The 21604-nt window shown below is 38.3% G+C and overlaps 1 long non-coding RNA gene across 1 annotated transcript; it reads right to left on the minus strand.

Annotated features, from left to right (window-relative positions):
• Positions 1 to 8837: 8837 nt before the first annotated feature.
• Positions 8838 to 11892, minus strand: LOC105053257 (uncharacterized). The gene is made up of 2 exons (XR_833447.4): positions 11573 to 11892; positions 8838 to 9674 (listed from the first exon to the last, which is right to left on the minus strand). It is a non-coding gene; the product is annotated as an uncharacterized lncRNA (long non-coding RNA).
• Between the last annotated feature and the right edge of the window lie 9712 nt (positions 11893 to 21604).

A 21604-nucleotide genomic window follows, 5' to 3' on the forward strand; every position in this document is an offset into this window, starting at 1 on the left:
CAATAAAATTACTGGTAATATAAAATTAAAATTTTAAAATATCTTCAAATCAAATCTATTAAAAATTTATATACTATGACTTATACTCAATATCATTCTAACGCCGTGGCTGCCAAATGGCAACGTGCCTGACCGCCGGTCGTTGATCGCCACTCTTGCTACAGCTACCGATCACTGGTTGCTGCCCCCACCATCGCCGTAGACTATCACCCCCATCGCAACCGTCACCAATGGATGACTCTAATTTTTTATCTTTTTTAATTAAAATATATTTATTAAAAAATATTAATTAATTTAATTTATAAATTATAAAATATATTTTTCGAGAGTACAACAGGACGCTCGATTTGATTGCTTCTCCCTTTCTTGATGAAAAGATGAAAATATTTAGACTTTTATCTCGTCCGCACCTCTCTGTATCTTTTATCTCGTTTTCTTTTTTGTCACCACAGCAAGCCCACCATAATATATATATATATATATATATATATATATATATATATATATATTTAAAAATAATATTTTATTATTATTTTTTTTTTCTTTTTTTTTATGCCTATGACTTCTCCATGCCCACCACCCCTTGGGCGACGCCTGCTGCGACTCCTCCATACCCCACCCCCTTGGGCCCCTCATCCATCTCCCTTCGCACTCTCCCTCCCAACCATCTATGGCTCCTTCGCACTACCCCCCTATCCCCGCCACCCGTGGCTGTCGCTCCCCCTTGGAATCGTGCCTCCTTCGCTCTTTGTCCCTCACACCCCTGCCTCCATCAGCCATGGCTCCCACTCTCTCACACCTCCCTCCCTCGACACCGCGTCTCCTCTATGCTCTCCATCCCCCGGTGCATTGCCTCCCCATCCTGAGCACCACGACTCCTCTATGTGCTGCCCCCTAGGCACTGCATCTCTTCTATGCCCCCTCCCCCCCACCTCCGACAGCCCACGATTTCTTCATGATTCCCTACCTCCCCCACCAGCAGCTTGCGGCTTCTCCACGATGATGTGGAGGATGGAGATATTGTTGCCGACATTGGTGGAGCTAGAGATGGTGGGCGATGTGGTGGGCTAGAAAGATGGGAAAAGGAGGAGTAGGTGGGGTCGTGGTGGTGAGGAGGTCAGCAATGGTGACAGCATGGACAGAGGGCTGGGCGGAGAGAGAGCTGAGGAGTGGCTTTACGGGAAAAAAAAAGAGGGTTTTATTTGATTTTTTGATGAGGATAATTTCGTTTAAAAATTTTATTATAAGATTATCAAAGATATGGTAATCTGGATAGTCACTCCTTCTTAAAATAATCTGGATTACCTGATAGAAGACAATCTGGATTGCTAAGATAATTTGGATTGCTATTCAAAAGACATACCAAACACAGAATTCTGATGATCCTAGTTTAAATTACTAGCAGTCTAGATAGATTGTCAGCTATCAAATACAACCCAAGATCTAAATCCCACTGCCACAACTCGCACAAAATCCCATATGCTTCGGGAAGAAACCCCAATCGGAACATAAGAAACCCCTCCGATCTCCCTTTAATGCTCTCCTTCACCACAGATCTCCCAAAAATAAAATAAAAAAAATAGTGAAAAGAAAATAAATGATCAATTTATTTGGAAAAATGCCTTAGCCTCTAAATATTTTTCTATCTTTCCTTTGTTTTTGCTAATTTTTTCGATGTTTTCCCTTGATTATTCCTCTATTTTTGCCATCCTTAGAAGTCTAAATTGGGTGGGAGGAATAGGGAAGCTCACGACGGCTAGACTTTTGTGTTGGTATTTACGTATAAGAGTTAACATGATATAAATATTTTATCAATAAACTCATATGCCTCGTGTCCCAATCTCCTCATTCACTTATTATTTATATATATTTATAAAGCTTGCGAGGCCCATGACAATAGTGGTCTTGTTGGTGTAAGGACGACTAGTAAGGAGGATGGCATGGTCAGCGATTTTATCCTTGCAAATGACTTTAAGGATGAGGCCAACAACCTTACGGACAGACTGCTAGCCGACCATGCCCTCGAGATAGCATGGGCCTCTAGAGTAGAGTTGAGGCCCAGGCCATAGATATGCAAGTAGGCACTGATATGCTCGATCTAGATGAGGTCTCGGATCTATGAGAGCATCTTGAGCTCCACCATGGCAATGGAAAGGGAGAAGAGAGTGCAAGCTTCGGAGGCAAAAAACAAAGCAAGCAAAAAGTCTGGGTGAGGGCATTGATCTTGAACATCTCAAAGAAGAAGAGCTTGGAGCCGAGATAATGGCAAAGGGGTCTCTTGGCCAAGGAATTTAATAAGGCCCATGTCAATGATGGTTTTATTGATGCCAGGTTGACCGACGATTTTGTCCTCACAGATGAGTTAGAGGATGAGACCAGTGGCTTTGCGGACAAACAGCTAGGCGACCATGCCCTTAGAGACGGCATGGGCCTCTAGAGTGGAGTCAAGGTTCATTTCATGGATTTGCGAGTGGACGTCGATATACTCGATTTGGTGAGATCTTGCTCTCTAAAAGCCTCCACCACGACAGCCAAAAGAGAGAAGAGAGAGCGAGCTTTGGAAGTGAAGAGCAAATGCTAATACGGAAAGAGGATGGTTGTTTTAAGAGGAGGCAGATGGCAAGAGACCCATCGAAAACTCCAAATTTAGAAAAAAATAAAATAACTTATAAATAACTGATAATCTATGGTATGCATAAAATATATTATTTTTATTATTTTAATTATTTTTGAAATAAATATATAATAGATATTAATAAATTAATAAAATAAAATATTTTTTTCCAAAAAATTTGTATCCCATACATGGCATAGGATTATAAGCTAGTATTTATATATCTTAAGCTTTTTTATAGAATATATATATATTGGAAGAGCGTTGTTAGGGAATAATCAATAATGCTATGGAGCCCAACCACATTATAGTGCCAAAAAGGAGCTCCTTGCCATTGGCTTGATAGATTGGTTAGGTGATGAGCGCGGTTCAATACATGATGAAGTTATACGTGAAGCACCAATTCCAGTATGAAATACATTCTTCTTTCTTAATCCTCTTAACGATTGAGACCAAATGTTAGGATCTCTTTCAGGTTTCAGATTTTAGGCTGTGAAGCCGGAGTTCAAGCCCTTTATGGTGCATCTTTTGCACGGCAAAAAATGTCGAGAGTAAATGGCCAGATCGTTAGGTATAAGCGAAGGTTTAAATTCTATTTGGGACGGTGTGACTCGAACCCGCAGAGTATCCGAGCGATGAGACTCCAGTAAGCACTTACCATACCACGAGTCAAACTGACAAAGCTAAATGCCTTGTTACATGAACCAAATCTATCTGTCTATAGATAATTGTAGTCTATCTGTTGAGTATTATATGTACTCAAGTAAGTTTGCTTTCTATTATATGTACCCTTTCCCTCCGTCTGCCACAAATGAAGGGTGGATGTAAATATTGGTCATCTATTTTAAATACTTCAAGCAATTGCCAGGGTTGATGGCGGACAATGAACTGCACTTCCACTCGCTATCTAGTTCAAATCATCTTGCGGAGTGAAATGGATGTGTTTTTTGGAGCAGAGTCCTACCCTGTGAACAAGCAAGAGGAAAGGAATGGACCCCTATGCTTGTGTAATGGATGAGGGGTAGTATCTCTCGTTACCATGCCTGTGGCACCGCCTATAAATCCAGAAAATGCCCCTGATTGCTCTGTCTGTAACTCAACTTTTGCATTATTTTTTCAAGCAGGCTTTGATATAAAAGCCATCCCTCAAAGAAACAATTTCATGTCTAGATCCGTTTTGTCCAGCTATCATCTTTGCAATCTGTAATGCCTCAAACGTTGCATCCCTGACAAGTGACATGTGATCATTTTGGCATTGCTCTTTGACATGGACTGCTGCTTTTGTAATCTCTGGAGAGATACGCCCCGGATCCACGCGCTTCATCAAGAAGTTAATCATCTGAATGGCTGGGAGACGCTTCTCGAAATTATTCTCTGTAACACAAACAAATAAAAAACGGAAGCCAGATCACACAAATGACCTTGCATAAGCCTCGGTGACCAAACCACTGTGCTTCACCAAAGCCATCACCAAGCCCATATGGCCATTCATTTAGGTCACCTTGTCCACCCCTCGCTTGATGGGGTGGATCACACCATCGCGGTGGACCACCATGTCTAGATGGAGAATCGTGATGAGGTTGACCTGCTCGGCTGCTCGCTTCAAGACAGGGGCCTTCTCAACAAAAAAATTATACTGTACACCACATGGTATTGGTGGTGCACCATGCCAATCACGCTTGTGGGTCTGTTGATGATGAATGGGGTGTACAGAAATAAGACGAGATGATTGGTATCATGCGGGGTGACACGGTGCTTGTGGTATAGGGTATAAATTTTTTTTTTTCCAGCAAGCTCCGTGGACTACTTGTAACGAGAGGAAGGCGACAAGGAAGGACGGCTCAGCCCCATCTTTCGGCCCAATGGGGTTCCTCCTCTAGGATAGGGAATGGGCTTCCACTATGTCCACATAGGCAAGGAATGGGCTTGGGAGGGGGAAACGCCCTCCTCTTTAGGGGAGGAGAGGAGGAGAATGGTCGTGCCGCCATGGTCCAAGGAGGGGAGGGGAAGGTGGTGCTAGCATTGGGGTCTCGGCTGCTTAGGGATTGGGGAGAGCACCACTATGCTGGTCTCGCTCTTGCTCAATGCATTTGTTGAACACTAATAATCAAAGGCAATATTATAATCTTCACATATATTTTTCAGATCCAGGAATTAAATTTTAGGACAAGTATCGGCATTGTGAGGCGTATACATGGAGGTAAGCCTGACTTGTAGTTGCTAGATATAGTTCATTAGATTAGTTGATGGATATTAATGTGTCATATGTGGATCATGCATAAATGGATTGAATACTAAAGTTTTGAGATGTAAGTATGTTAGTTAATTGATTCTGATAAGCACCACTGCCTGTGTATGAAGTTTTTTTTTTTTTAATTATATATATTTGGTTAATTGATAGATAGATGGTCTTGCATAGTTATAAGGCTACTCTTTGTGATTACATGGCGGCTGTCATCCTTCCGCACCACGAATCAATGGGCCAGGGTGTGACGGGAAGTGAGAAGAATAGTGACGTCACCATGGACCAAAAGGGTGGGGAAGGTAGAGCTCGCATCGGCGCGCACAGTCTCGACTTCGTGTAGTGGAGCCCACATGTGGGTGGAGCATGGGTAAGTCCTGAATTTGGCTGAACAAATTACATGGGAGAACTCGACTGGGTGAGCCTTCAACATTCCCTTCTCAAAAATAAATCAAAGAAGAAGAGAAAGGACGCCTTGGTCATACATGTATCGCATTGCATTAATATTCACTATTTTCAATCAAGGGTGTGTGAAAAGATGCAAGTTGTTTTCAAAACCCATTCTTTTGTTTATCTTTTTTGCTGAGCTCTCCATTCAGGCATTTATTTTGTACCTAAAATTTGAGCGGAGGCCAAACAACTGTGTGTCAACGCTTGGACAACCTATGTACAAGCCCACGCCCGAATCCAAACCAAGACAAACACACTAACTTTTGATGTTTATCATATTTGTTATCTAAAAGATCCCTCTTCATATGAGTACAACTTTGTGGTTCTTTTATAGAAGGAACGATGCGCTTGCCGGACGCTAATAATCAACAAAGGCTTCTCCCCTTCCACCCTCACCATGGGATCAGGAGTCCAACCTGGACCTACAAAATGAAGTATCCTTCACAATGGGGAGAGAGGAAGCCAACCTCATACAGAGGGGACCATTTACAATTTGTTTTGTTGAAATAACAAAATTTATTCTTGGCTAATTGGATGAAGTATATCTCTTCTTTTGTGATGATGCAGGGGAGACGAAACTCCGTTGTAATTCAAAGAGCGGGTTTGATGAGTTTTATGGCTTCAGCCCTGGATCAAACTATGAATGTTTGGCAAGTATGCATATGTCCGCATTGGCTCATCTTCCACATTGACACCTCTAGTTTTGGGTCGTGGAGGCACATGGAGGGGAGCTCAGTGCTTGTATAACCCAAGCCTCTAAATCATGCTAAACAATAAAGATTGCATGGGGCCTTCTTCTATCATTTAGAACAAGGTTGCTGTTAATTACTACGAAAATTTGTGTGCTATCATTTGGAAGGCTACTTATATACTCAGTTTTTTTTTATTACGAAACTAACAAGAGTTTTTAAATTTTCTCCTTTTTTTTTTTTTCCCTTCATTTGCTTGACAATGATAAAATTTCTCGCTGTTTGCAAGTAGATTTGAGGAAAAAAATGTAAAATGGGAATAGAGGGTAAGTGGGAAGCTTGAAGTGGTGCGACACATTATGAAAGAGTTGAAAAGATAACAAGAAAGGAATGGAGCCACTGTTAGTCTTGACAAAGGCTAGTTACGTTAGTAGGCAGTGCAAGATTCCAAGTTTAGGATACCATAAAGCATGCAGAAGTTTCTCCGTACGCTTAACAAAAGCATAAAGTGATCAAAAGAATTAAAAAATCTGGTTTACAAAAAAGCTTAAATAACATACAAAGAAGCACCGATAATAAAGAGTCACGGAATCACATTGTGAAATTCGTACAGATGTGTATTTAATCTCACATCAATTATGTACTGGAAAGATCTTAAATGCTTATACAGGAACAAAAAATCCAAATAACGTCTTTTGTTTAACTTTTTTGGATGAGATCCTGAATTATTATAAATAGTATCAGAGTGAAGTCCGTCCATGATTCATGTGGACTAAGAGATACGGCAGCACGGATTCACTGAGCTAACCATGGCCCACCGTAGTGTTTATAAATAAATGCATGAATTTTGACCCTCAGTCTAGCGAGAACGCTAGGACTTAAGTAGAGGAAGTATGTAAGGATCCGTACGGACGTGTATTTAATCCCACATTGGTTATTCGTTGGAAAGATCTTGAATACTTATATAGGGTTAAGGAATCCAAATAACACATCTTGGATAGCCTTTGGAGTGAGGTCTTAAGTTGTTACAATAAATCTAGAAAATATATCTAATTACTCTTTATTTGTGTCACGCTATCACCAAACTGCTCTAACTCAACTTTTGCGTTATTGCTTTGTGAGCAGACTTTGATATAAAAGCCATCCTTCAAAGAAATAATTTCACATATAGATCTTTTTTGTGCAGCTATAATCTGCAGTCTGTAGTGTCCTAAATGCTGTATCCTATAGAAATGCATGATGAATGGAGCCCATAGAAATGAAATGAGGTGAATGGTGTGGTGCATCACGGTGCATATGGTGTAGCATATAATTTTTTCTTTTTTCAACAAGCTCGATGGACTTGTTGCAATGAGAGAAGGATAGGCCTGATAGATCGGGTTTGGGTCTGAAAAATGTCAAAATTTACATAAGCCCGGCTCGAAGCCCCGTTAAAAATGAATAGAATCTGGGCCAAGGCTCGGCCCATGAACAGAAGACGATGAGGATGGATTGGATCAACCCAGTCTTGTGGCCAATGGAGTTGGTTCGGCCCGATTGGGTTCTGCTAGGAGAGGGAATGGCCTTCCACCATCTCCCCGTGGGCGGGGAATGGGCTTGGGAGAGGGAAACGACCTCCTTTGGGAGGAGTGGAGAATAGTGGTGTTGCCAATGCACGGTCCGAAAGGGAGGGGAAGGTGGCATTAGCGTCGGCGGACCCGGTCTCGACCGCGTGGGGGACTGGGAAGAGCACCGTTGTACTGGACTTCATTCGCTCCAGGGGAGAGGGAACTCGTGGTGAGTGTGGCCGAGTTCTGGATTTGGCTGGCTTTACACGGGAGAACTTGTCTGGGTCGGCTTTAAATAGTCAAAGACAACGAAATAATCGAAAGGCTACTCCTCTTCTCCGTGGCCGCGGACGTCAAAACAGAGGTTCCTCATCTCAGGTTCCCTTCCACCAAGTATAGGGATAGAGCAGCTCCAGGCTCCCCTCTCACCATGGATTGGGGGTCCAACTTGGACCCACAAAGCAGTTAGAGAATAAGAGAAACAGAGACGGAGTTGCAAGGAGTCATGAGTCCCTTCTCCACATGGAGAGGGAAGGCCATTATTCCTGACCAAAGGGGGGAGCAGCCCCCTTCTCCGCATGGAGCTGGGTTTTAGTTCAGTGCTCAAGAGGAGTTGGAGAGGGATGTATACCGAAAATGTAATCGCCTCTGTGAGTTGGCCGGCTCCCCTTCCTTCACCATGGGGAGAGAGGAAGCCCCTATGTTTCACTCCCCGACCATAAAGAACAGGGAGGTCCTTGCTCTCGAGAGTAACATCTATAAATATCCACCATCAACTTCTCTAATCGATTACATCTAGCTCAAAGCTTTTCCATCTTCCTTAATTTCCAACAGGAGCTCAGCGAGTTTCAGAAGGATCTAAAATGGATCCCGGTTGTTGGCGCTTTGATCCCGATACTCATCTACTACTGGAGTACCTGCTCGACCCCGCCCGTGTCCGCATGCTTTTCTCTGGAGCCATCCATGAAGGAATTGACCCCTATAGTTGCCGGCCTGAGCAACTCCCAAGTTCGTTCCACATATACTACCTTTTCTGTCCATTCTTATTTCATTCATTCAATCGGTTTATTCATGTATTGATGTATGGATTTGATTTAGAACAACTATTTCTGTTAACCAGCTTGACATGGCTATGGCTTGCAGATATCAGTGGAAGGGCTCTTATTACTACTATGCAAATCGGCCGGGTCGAAACCAGCAGGGTCAAAATCGGCAGACTGCCGATGGCACTGGATATTGGAGAGCCAAAGATAAGCAGGAGGTCCCGGACAAGGATGGCCGGACCGTTGCGTGTATGCGAAATTTAAGATTCTATTTAGGAACACATAAGAACTCCAACTCGACAAAATGGGTTATGACAGAGTTAACTCTTGTTCCTGATACAGGCCATGATGCTGCAGTAAGTACAAATGAATCAAAGTTACGAAGCTAAATGCCCTACTACATGAACCAAATCTATAAAGCTCTACCTACGCAAAACTATAATCTATGACTGATGGTATTTTCTCTTTTCTTTTTTGTCCCCTTCTTTTCTTTTCTGCCTACGAGTGCAGAAAGCCATTAGTATGATCCGTAGGACAGCAGGAAACCGAAGGAACGAGATCAATCAGGCCAGCAGCAATTCTGACGCAACAAACCGACCGCTTCCCGAATCGGAGCCGTGCATGGACTCTTCTTCCCGTACAAATCTTGGTGCCTGGCTGATGAGCGTAGCAGCTCGTTTGGGTGTGCCCTACGAATTGCCTCCTGAATTCAGCAGGGATTAGGCGTCCTTTTTAACAGAGAAAGACTTCCCAGATGATCCAGATGTCCTATATTAGATTTCTATAGTTGTTTAAACGCATTTATATTCTGCTTTACATTCCAAATATGTGCACTTGTATGGTCTACCTGTGTGGACATGAGTTTCACAAGCACATGTTTGATTTCCTTGTTCAGTATTATTTGTACCCCTTCGGCCCGGCCGCCATCATCTCCTGTGGCACTAATGAAAGGATGGTTGTAAATGTTGCTCAGTTATTTTAAATACTTCAAGCAATTGCCAGGGTTAATGGACGACAATTAACTGCTCTTCCATTCGCAACCTAGTTCAAATCATCTCGCAAAGTGAAATGCATATGATTTCTGGAGCCCTGCGAACAAGCAAGAGAAAAGGCATGATCAAGCCATACCCAGAAGTTCTCTCAGATAGTAATACTGCTAAATAATCTAATTGCTTACAACATAATATATATATACGAGCAGATTTGGGTAAAGTTGATCAGATTTAAAGTCAGATCAAAATCGGACAATGAAGGTCCTACATTGATGATTCAAACTATTTGATGTGATCTACTCCGTCGAAACTACTTGCACATCAAAAATTTAATGATTTGAAGATCTCTAACCTATGCATCAAGTGATCAAAAAATATATCTAATTCAATTTTATTTAGACTGTTTATTTTTTGACTATTTACTACATAGATTAGGGATCTTCAAATCATATGATTTTTTGTGTGCAAGTAGTTTTGAGATGATAAATCATATTTAACGGCTTAAATCATTGATGCGATAAGATCAAAATCGGACAAGAGAAATCCTACATCGATGATCTAAGCTATTTGATGTGATCTACTCCCTCAAAACTACTTGCACATCAAAAATCATATGATTTGAAGATCCCTAACCTATGCATCAAGTGATCAAAAAATATATCTAATTCAATTTTATTTAGACTGTCTATTTTTTGACTATTTAATGCATAGATTAGGGATCTTCAAATCATATGATTTTTAATGTGCAAGTAATTTTGAGATGGTAAATCATATTTAACAGCTTAGATCATTGATGCAGTCAGATCAAAACCGAACAAAAAAGATCCTACATCGATGATCTAAGCTATTTGATGTGATCTACTCCCTCGAAACTACTTGCACATCAAAAATCATATGATTTAAAAATCTCTAACTTAATCAAAAAATATATCTAATTCAATTTTATTTAGGCGGTCTATTTTTTGACTACTTGATGCTTAGGTTAGGGATCTTCAAATCATATGATTTTTTGTGTGCAAATAATTTTGAGATGGTAGATCATATTTAATGACTTGGATCATTGATGTAAAATTTTTATTATAGATTTTTGATCTGATTGGATTTGAGTCTAAATCCAGTCGACATGATTCTAGTCTCGCGCTCGTGCTTTCTCTCTCTCTCTCTGTATATATAAGAGGAAGAGCAAGGAGCTTCAATCTGCCAGCACAAACTTCATTCAAATTGTTCATGCTCCTGTTGTTTCTTATGCACTTGTTCGGGGTCTTAGTTTTGCAAGATGTTCGCTGGTCCAGGAGATATTTGGAAAAAGTATCAGGCCATGCATTTAGAATCAACGGACTAGGGTTCTCATATTGATCTCGGAGAGATCAATCATAAGCAATACAGAACATCTTATGGCCAAAAAAGCTTGCCTGGATCTACCTGGGACAAGTACTTAATTCATTCCTTGGTCAAGTACAACAATGGAAATAGCTATAGACTGCACTTACTACAATTTATCAATATAATAACATGGTTTGTTAGTTTGCTTTGTTAGTTCACTCAAAGATGGTTACATGCCACCATACATCATACTCCAACGGAGAGAGATCCGCTGGGAGAATGGGTTTCTTGGACCCAGTTCAATCCGAAGCCGGCATCCTCTGCCGACTTCACTGGAACCCAACGGAAAAAAAAAAGTTGCAGGGAGGGGGGGGGGAGACGAAGCCGAGTTCAACTGAAACAGGGAACCCTGTTCCTTGTTGATCTATGGCCGGTGGGGAGGAATTTGGATAGGACATGCTGGCGAAATCCAGATCTATCCGAGGAGGATCGATCCTATCCTCTCAAATCCCACTTCTATTTAAGCCCCCACCTCTCGATCGAGGCGCTCACCAAATTTCCCATCATCCTCCTTATTCTTCTTCCCTGTCTCCGGCGGCCACCACGTGATCGTGCTGAGCGCCGCCATCTCCTCTAGAAACCCTAACCCTCCTCCCCAAAAATCAATCATACCTGTTCCGAAGGAATTTTGAGCGAGATACCGCCGCCACCGTCTCCGATAAGATCCCTTCTCCTCCTTTTCCTTCCGGTCCACGGGTGGCTACCATGGCTTAAAGGGCAATGCCCTTTTTCCTCTTTTCTTCTCGGATACCCGATCATCGTCGGTCGGATTTGCCTCTGGGCACCGTCGCGCTGCCATTGTCGGCCGATCAGGCTGCCTGGTAGCCGACCCACCCTCCGGTCACCCCAAAACCCAAGAGGTTTTGGGTTCGGCTAAGAGAGGAAACAAAGAAACAGAGAGAGAGAGAGAGAGAGAGAGAGAGAGAGAGTGTGTGTGTTGGGGGGGGGGGGGGGCGGGGGCCTGATCCTATTTGATGAACCTAGTCTTGACCCAATTTTGTTATTTTGAATCCAACTAATTGACTAGACCTAACCAGATTGAGGCTAGATCAATCCTGATGATGTGGATCTGTTTCAAGATTTGATCCAAATCTAAACTCAAACTCGGGCCAAATTGAAATTTTCTCTAATTCATCTTAATTTATCCTAAATTAATAAAATTTATTATCCATTTATTCTGGAGTCTTTATCTTTGGATGAACATAGAATCTAGGGATCAGACTGCAAAGGTTATAGAATTTTGGACCGGATCAACTGTAAGTTTTCTTTTATCTCTGAGTTATTTTTATACATATTCATGTATTTAAAAATTAGATTCAATAAAAAAAATTAAATATTTAAAAATTTAGAAAGATTTGAAAGTATGTATTTATGCATAAAAAATAATTTAAAATATTAGATCAAGTATAGCATTATCTCTACATGGTTTCGAACATGAAAGGTGATGATTTTTTTGGTTTTAATAATTGTATGATCTTTAAATTATAGATGTTTTTTGTACAATTTTTGAATAAAATTATTCTCTTATTTCTGAAAATGAGGTGTGAAAAGTTTGGTTTGATATTTTTATGAAAACTGATTTATGATATATAAAAAATTGATTACTTTAAAATTGTGAGAAAAATTTTCTAGTCGACTATGATTCGGATCTAGCCAACGGGACTGATCGTTGGCCACACATCAGAAACATATTTCTTTCAGACCTAGCTAGTCGAGGGTGATTGCCGGTAGAGCTAGTTCTTTCGAGCTTAGCTAGTTGGGGTTAATCACTGGCACAAACTGATGCGCCGTATATATATTTCAGAACTAGTCTCTTTGCCTTATCACGGGATTAATCATGGTCGTATGAATAAGAGCTAGTTTCTTTCGAATCTAGCCTGTCGGGCTGATCGCTGGCATATGATGATACGTCATGTGTTTATTATTCAGGGCTAGTTTCTCTCGGGCCTTATCATGGGGCTAATCGTGGCCGTAGTCATCAAAACTAAGCGAAAATTTTTGGATATTTATTGATATGCACAGCATGTTTCAAAAAAAATATCTTGTTATATATTATTGTTATATTGTTATATTTTTAAAAAACTAATTATACTTGATCTCTCAGAGATATTGGTAACTTACTGAGCCATAAAGTTCACCTCCTCTTTTTATTTTTTCTCAGATCTAAAAGATTCTATGGGGCTTGAAATCGAACAGTGAGGAGCATAGGATTGTGCATTGATAAAAAGACAGACTTTGCATATTCTTTAGGATCTTATCTTAAAGAGTGTGCAGCCATCATGTGTCTGATCTGAATGCTGAATTCAGGACATGACAGAGTGATCTCAGAGCTTAGATTAAAGATCATGAGAACTTAAATTAGTAATGAAAGTAGAGTAGAATTTAGAGTTTGGATTGATTATCTCAAATTAATTATGGATGTCTCAAGTCGATTAAATTATTATACAATATCTGAGTTTTTCTTTATGAAAATGAATTATGATCCTTAGGATTAAAGCACAGAAGATTGACACAGATTAAATTTTGAGAAAGATATCGAGGTTAAATAATTGATATAGGAGAAATATATATTTTTAGTAATATAAATTGGTTATGTTGTGCTAAGCATTGGATTTATTTTTAAAAATTTAATTGGATATAATGTGATAGCAATCTTGAATTTATTGAAAGTTAGCATCTTGATCAAACAATGATACAAATATGATAATTATCTCGAGGCATAATTATGATCTTGCATATTAGATAACAAAATCTTCGCTTGGATTTTATAGAATTTAAATCTGGGATCAAGAAAAAAATGGAGAATATAAATTAGAGTCGCACAGCGAAGTGTGATGGTTGAGTTATTTAAAATTGATCGAAGATATTGTAGTTTGAAATGTATTATGATGGAAGCTATAATTTTTCAATATAAAAGATTTTTAATCATTTAAAAAAAATATGAGTACTATGAATTCTTAGGCTAGTCATGATGAGACTATATTGATTATGCTAAAGAAAGTTTTGACTACCTTACATCTGAGATTAGTTGATTGCTGATCAAATTGATCTATTAAGTATCTAAACAAATCCTGCTTGATTCGTTTCCTCATAATCTCAACTTCAATATAGGAATCATGATATCAATACTTTATCTTCTTGGATTTAATTTTTGTGATTCAATTTTAAGATCATTTTCATATTCATGATGGACCAATATTGTTTAAAATCATTACTACGTAATCATAATCACCTTCATAGTCATATGATGGTTTAATTTTAATCAAATTGTGCCATTATCTTTTATGGGATCAAAACTTTGTCATAGTATTTATGCCGAAATTTATTTCAAACTCTATTCCAAGCATAATTGATTTTAATAATCAATCTTGTTATAAGGCTTCTGCATCCAATTGATCCTAACTAAATTTTGAATGAGCATGTATCTATCTCAATCTCAGAGTCTTGGTCATTTAAGCAATGCTGATCTTATTAGTCTAAATATGATTTGATCTGATAATCACATGGATTTTGATCGAAAAGAGATAAGATTTTTGATTATATATCAAATGAGCGAAATTCTAGAATTGATGTGGAGGTACTGAATTGTGAAGTATTCTTGGAAAGAGTTTGTGCCTTGGTATAGAAATGTGCATGAGCATTATGATTGACCTGAAAGATCAGATTGCTTACGAGTATTTTAATAATGTGATCATATTTTTTGTTTGACAGAAATACAAAAGTCGGGCAAATTAGTATATGTATACTTTTGGAGTTAAGCATCTTCCACTTTGAAAGATCTAGAGTTCTCAATTTTGAGGATGAAATTCTTTTAAGGGGGGAGAATATGAGAATTAGTTTCTTGGACCTGGTTCAATCCGAAGCCGGCATCCTTTGCCGACTACATCAAAATCCAATGAAAAAAAAAAGTTGCGGGGAGGGGGGGAGGCGAAGCCAAGTTTGACTGAAACAGGGAATCTATTCCTTGTTAATCTATGGCCAGTGGGGAGGAATTTGGATAGGACATGCCAGCAAAATCTGGCTCCATCCGAGGAGGATTGACCCTATCCTCTCGAATCTCATTTCTGTTTAAGCCCCCACCTCTCGATTGAGACCCTCACCAAATTCCCATCATCTTCTTTTTTCTTCCTTATCTTCGGCGGCCACCGCATGATCGTGCTGAGCGCCGCCATCTCCTCTAGATATCCTAACCCTCCTCCTTAAAAATCAATCATACCTGTTCCAGAGGAATTTTGAGCGAGGTACCTCCGCCACCACCGCCGTCTCCGATAAGATCCCTTCTCCTCCTTTTCCTTCTAATTCATGGGTGGCTACCATAGCTTAAAGGGCAATGCCCTTTTTCCTCTTTTTTTCTCAGATATCTGATCGTCGTCGGTCCAATTTGCCTCTGGGCACCATCATGCTGCATCATCGATCGATCCAACTACCTGATAGCCGACCCACCCTCCGATCATCCTAAAACTCGAGGTTTTGGGTTCGGCTAAGAGAGGAAATAAAGAGAGAGAGAAAGAGAGAGGGCTAGGGACCTAATCCTATTTGGTGAACCTAGTCTAATAACTTGATCGAATCCTATTATTTTGAATCCAACCCATTAACTAGATCTAACCTGTTTGAGGCTAGATCAATCCTGATCATGTGGATCTGATTCGGGATTTGACCCAAATCTAGATCCAAACTCAGATCAGATTAAAATTCTTTTTAATTCATCTTAATTTATCATAAATTAAAATTTAATAAAATTTATTATCCATTTATTCTAGAGCCTTTATCTTCGAATGAACATCGATCTACGGATCAGACTGCAAAGGCTATAGAATTTTAGATCGGATCAACTATAAGTTTTCTTTTATCTCTGAGTTATTTTTGTGCATATTCATGTATTTAAAAATTATATTTTATAAATAAAAATTATTTAAATATTTAAAAATTTTAAAAATTTGAAAGTATGTATTTGTGCATAAAAAGTAATTTAAAATATTAGATCGAGTATGGCATTATCTCTGCATGGTTTCAAACTTGAAAGGAGATGATTTTTTTGGTTTTAATAATTACATGATCTTTAAATTATACATATTTTTTATATAATTTTTGAATAAAATTATTTTTCTATTTCTAAAAATGAGATGTGGAAGCTTGGTTTGATATTTTTATGAAAATTGATTTATGATGTATGAGAAATTGATTACTATAAAATTATGAGAAAAACTCTCTAGTCGACTATAATTCGGATCTAGCCAACGGGATTGATTGTTAGCCACATGTCAGAAACGTATTTCTTTCAGATCTAGCCAGTCGGGGCTAATCACTGACAGAGCTAGTTTTTTTGAACCTAGCTAGTTAGGACTGGTCACTGGTACATGCTGATGTGTCATGCATATATTTTAGAACTAATCTCTTTACCTTGTTACGAGGTTAATCGTAGCTGTGTACATCAGAGCTAGTTTCTTTCGGACCTAGTCAGTCGGGGCAGATTGCTGGCATACAGTGATATGTCACATGTTTATTATTCAGGGCTAGTCTCTCTTGGATCTTGTCATGGGTTGAATGTAGTCGTAGTCACCAAAGACTGAGAGAGAATTTTTGAATATTTATTGATATGCATGGTATATTTTAAAGATTTTATGGGACTGAGAGAGAATTTTATTGATATGCATGGTTCACCCCCTCTTTTTATTTTTTTTTCAGATCTGAAAGATTCTATGGGACTTGGGACTGAACAGTGAGGAGCATAGAATTGTGTATTGATAAAAAGTAGGTCTTGCATATTCTTTAGGACCTCATCCTAAGAAGTGTGCAACCATTATATGCCCGATCCGGATATTGAATTTAAGACATGACAGAGTAGTATCAGAGCTTAGATTAAAGATCATGAGAACTTAAATTAGTAATAAGAGTGGGGTAGAATTTAAAATTTTGATTGATTATCTCAAATTAATTATGGATGTCTAAAGTTGATTAAATTGTTACACAATATCTGAGTTTTTCTTTATGAATATGAATTATAATCCTTAAGATTAAAGCATAGAAGATTGACACAGATTAAATTTTGAAGAAGATATCGAGGTTATAATTGATATAGGAGGAAATATATATTTTTAGCAATATAGATTGATTGTATTATGTTGTGCTAAGCATTGGATTTATTTTTGAAAATTTAATGGATATGATGTGATAGCAACTTGAATTTATTGAAAGTTAGCTTCTTGATCAAACAATGATATGAATATGGTAATTTTCTCGAGGTATAATTATGATCTAGTATATTAGATAATAAAATCTTTGCTTGGATTTTGCAAATTTAAATCTGGGATCAAGAAAAAAAATGGAGAATATAAATCAGAGTCGCGCAGTGGAAATATGGTGGTTGAGTTATTTAAAATTGATCAAAGATATTGATTGTAGTTTGAAATGTATTATGATGGAAGCTATAATTTTCCAATATAAGAGATTTTTAATCATTAAAAAAAGAAGTGTGAGTATTATGAATTCTTAGGCTAGTAATGATGAGACTATATTGATTGTGCTAAAAAAAATTTTGACCACCTTACACCTGAGGTTAGTTGATTGCTGATCAAATTGGTCTATTAAGTATCTAAATAAATTCTGCTTGATTCGTTCTCTCCTTATGATCTCAACTTCAACATAGAAATCATGATATCAATATTTTATCTTCTTGGATTTAATTTTTGTGATTCAATTTTAAGATCATTTCCATATTCATGATGGACCAATGTTGTTTAAAGCCATTACTATATAATCATAATCACCTTCATAGTCATCTAATGGTTTGATTTTAATCAGGTTGGGCCATTATCTTTTGTGGGATCGAAACTTTATCATAGTATTTATGTCAAAATTTATTTCAAGCTCTATTCCAAGCACAATTGATTTTAATAATCAATCTTGTTGTAAGGCTTCTGCATCCAATTGATCGTTACTAAATTTTGAATGAGCATGTATCAATCTCAATCTCAGAGTCTTGGTTATTTAATGCTGATCTTATTAGTCTAAATATGATTTAATCTGGTAATCAGATGGATTTTGATTGAAAAGAGATGAGATTTTTTATTGTATATCAAAGAGGCAAAATTTTAGAATTGATGTGGAGGTACCAAATTGTGAAGTATTCTTGAAAAGAGTTTGTGCTTTGGTATAGAAATATGCATGAACATTGTGATTGATCCGAGGGATCAAATTGTTTGCAGGTATTTTAGTAACATGATCATATATTTGGTTTGACAAAAATACAACAGTCGAACAAATTAATATATGTATACTTTTGGGGTTAAGCATCTTCCACTTTGAAAGACCTAGAGTTCTCAATTTCGAGGATGAAATTTTTTTAAACGGAGGGGGGGATGTTGTGAGAATCAATTTCTTAGACCCGATTCAATCCGACGCCGACACCATTTGCCGACTTCATCAAAACCCAACGAAAAAAAAAGTCGCAGGGAGGAGGGGAGACGAAGCTGAGTTTGACTGAAACAACAAACTCTGTTCCCTGTTGATTTATGGCCAGTGGAGAGGAATTTGGATAGCACACATCGGTGAAATCCGACTCAATCCGAGGAGGATCGACCATATCCTCTCAAATCCCACTTTTATTTAAGCCCCCACCTCTCGATTAAGATCCTCACCAAATTCCCCATCATCCTCCTCCTTCCCTATCTCCAGCGGCCACCGTGTGATCGTGTCGAGCATCGCCATCTCCTCTGAAAACCCTAACCCTCCCTAAAAATTAATCATACCTATTCTGACGAAATTTTGAGCGAGATATCGCCGCTGCCACCACCATCTCCACTACCACCGCCGTCTTGGGTAGGATCCCTTCTCCTCCTTTTCCTTCTGGTCCATAGGTGGCTGCCATGACTTAAAGGGCAATGCCCTTTTTCCTCTTTCTTCTCGGATACTCGATTGTCATCGGTCGATTTTGCCTTCGAGCACCGTTGCACGATCCGACTGCCTGGCAGTCGACCCACCCTCCGGTCACCCTAAAACTCGAGAGGTTTTGGGTTTGGCTAAGAGAAGAAACAAAGAAACAGAGAAAGAGAGAGAGAAAGAGAGGGCTAGGGACCTAATCCTATTTGGTGAACCTAGCCTAATAACTTGATCCAATCCTGTTATTTTGAATCCAACCCATTGACTAGACCTAAACTGATTGAGGCTAGATTAATCCTGATCATGTGGATCTGATTCAGGATTTGACCCAAATATAGACCCAAACTCGGATTAGATTGAAATTCTTTCTAATTCATCTTAATTTATCTCAAATTAAAAATTAATAAAACATGTTATCCATTTGTTCTAGAACTTTTATCTGTGGACGAACATCGGATCTAGGAATCAGACTGCAAAGGTCATAGAATTTTAGATCGGATCAACTATAAGTTATTTTTTATCTCTGAGTTATTTTTGTACATATTCATATGTTTAAAAATTAGATTCTATAAATAATTTTTTTTAAATATTTAAAAATTTAAAAAAATTTGAAAGTATGTATTTATGCATGAAAAGTAATTTAAAATATTGGATCAAATATGACATTATCTCTGCATGGTTTCGAACTTGAAAGGCAATAATTTTTTTGGTTTTAATAATTGCATGATCTTTAAATTATACATGTTTCTTGTACAATTCTTGAATAAAATTATTTTTCTATTTCTGAAAATGAGGTGTGAAAAGTCTGATTTGATATTTTTATGAAAATTGATTTTTGATGTATGAAAAATTAATTACTATAAAATTATGAGAAAAACTCTCTAATGATTATGATTCGAATCTAGTCAACGGGACTGATCGTTGGCCATACATCAGAAACATATTTTTTTCGAACCTAGCCAGTTGAGACTGATCACTGACAGAGCTAGTTCTTTCGGACCTAGTCAGTTGGGACTGATCACTGGCATATGCTGATGCGTCACGTATATATTTTAAGACTAATCTCTTTGCCTTGTCATGGGGTTACTCATGACCGTGTAAATCAGAGCTAGTTCCTTTTGGGTCTATCCAGTCGGGACTGATTGCTGGAATACGGTAATACGTCACGTGTTTATTATTCAGGGCTAATCTCTTTCGGGCCTTGTCACAGGATTGATCGTCGCCTTAGTCATCAAAGACTAAGAGAGGATTTTTAGATATTTATTGATATGCATAGTATGTTTTAAAGAAAAAATTTCTTGTTATATATTACTATTATGTTGTTATATTTTTAAAAAACTAATTATGCTAGATCCCTTAGAGATATTGGTAACTTTCTGAGCCGTAAAGCTCAATTCTTCTTTTTATTTTTTTTTCAGATCTGAAAGATTCTATGAGACTTGGGACCGAGCAGTGATGAGCATAGGATTGTGTATTGATAAAAATACAGATCTTACATATTCTTTAGAATCTCACACCAAAGAATGTGTTGGCATCACATGCCCGATTCAGATGCTGGACTTGGGGCGTGACGTCCCCTCTCTTCCTTACGGTTTGTGGATTTAGTTTTCTTTCTGCTCAGGTTCTTCGTGTAATAGCAGCTACTTTGATATATAGATTATCCTCCTTCATGCTTAAAAATTATCATCTTTTGACTTGTCAGCAATGTTGATGTAAATCTTTTTTCTGATGCAAATCTTGTGAGCGACGATATCTTTGTTTTGACCCTTCTTGGTGCTTTGATTGCAGCGATCATCAAAGTAATTTTCTTTGTGTGCTCTTGCAACTCTACATGCTCTACCAACAAAGACCATTTATCTCAACTCATCTCCTAATGCTTCATCCTCATAATTCAATCATATCCCAAATCCAAGGCAAACGAACGAATCGGATCGCATCCAAAATTCTCTAGTTCTTTTTTTCTTCTTCCTTGTGCACTCAGATTGTGTTTTTGGTCCTTTTTTCTGGCAATTAATCCATTTATTTGGGATCTTGTCTCAAAAATGAAATTAAAGCAGCACATATTTTTTTATGTTGTGTTTTAAAAATTAGATGGTATCATATTATAAGATTCGTTTCTAGGTCAATGCAATTCATATGCGCCTCTTGGTAGATCATATCATATATATTTGTTTACGACTTTTTTACATGCCTATCTGTTACTTTGCCTCTACCCCTTCCTTTTTATATTTCTGCTTCATCTAGGCGGACACCTTTTTGATTCAGGTGATTTATACTACATTGCATCCGGAATTAGATATCCAGTTGGAGTTGTGTCTATGAGCTTGTCCATCTCATAAAATCTGCTTAGATTATGTAGCCTTTTGGCTGTTTTCTTGAAGGGAAGCCATTACTTTAGCTTCTTCGTCTTCCTTGTTCTTTTTTTTTTTTTTGTCATATTGATACAAAATGGAATCAGTCTTTATTCATAGGAGAAGCAATTTACAAAAACAAAATAGAGCAGGACAAAAGGCTTGGAATACAGAAGAAAAAGATTCAAGGTCAGACGGGCTGAAACGGAGGTTGGAGACCAAAAAATGCAGGGGCTCTCTCCCAGTACAGAGAGGCAAGTTTATCATTAAGCTGAAGATGATTACCGTCGGAACCCTTCGTGCAGAGGCATCCCCAAGACCGAAGCTTTGAATTGCTTTTGCTTTTCCAACTTTAATGTTCATATGATTGTTAAATGAAAATGCTCCCGTTATTCATTGATTGAGCTGTTGGATT

This window comes from Elaeis guineensis, chromosome 10 (genome assembly GCF_000442705.2).
Source record: "Elaeis guineensis isolate ETL-2024a chromosome 10, EG11, whole genome shotgun sequence".
NCBI lineage: Eukaryota > Viridiplantae > Streptophyta > Magnoliopsida > Arecales > Arecaceae > Elaeis > Elaeis guineensis.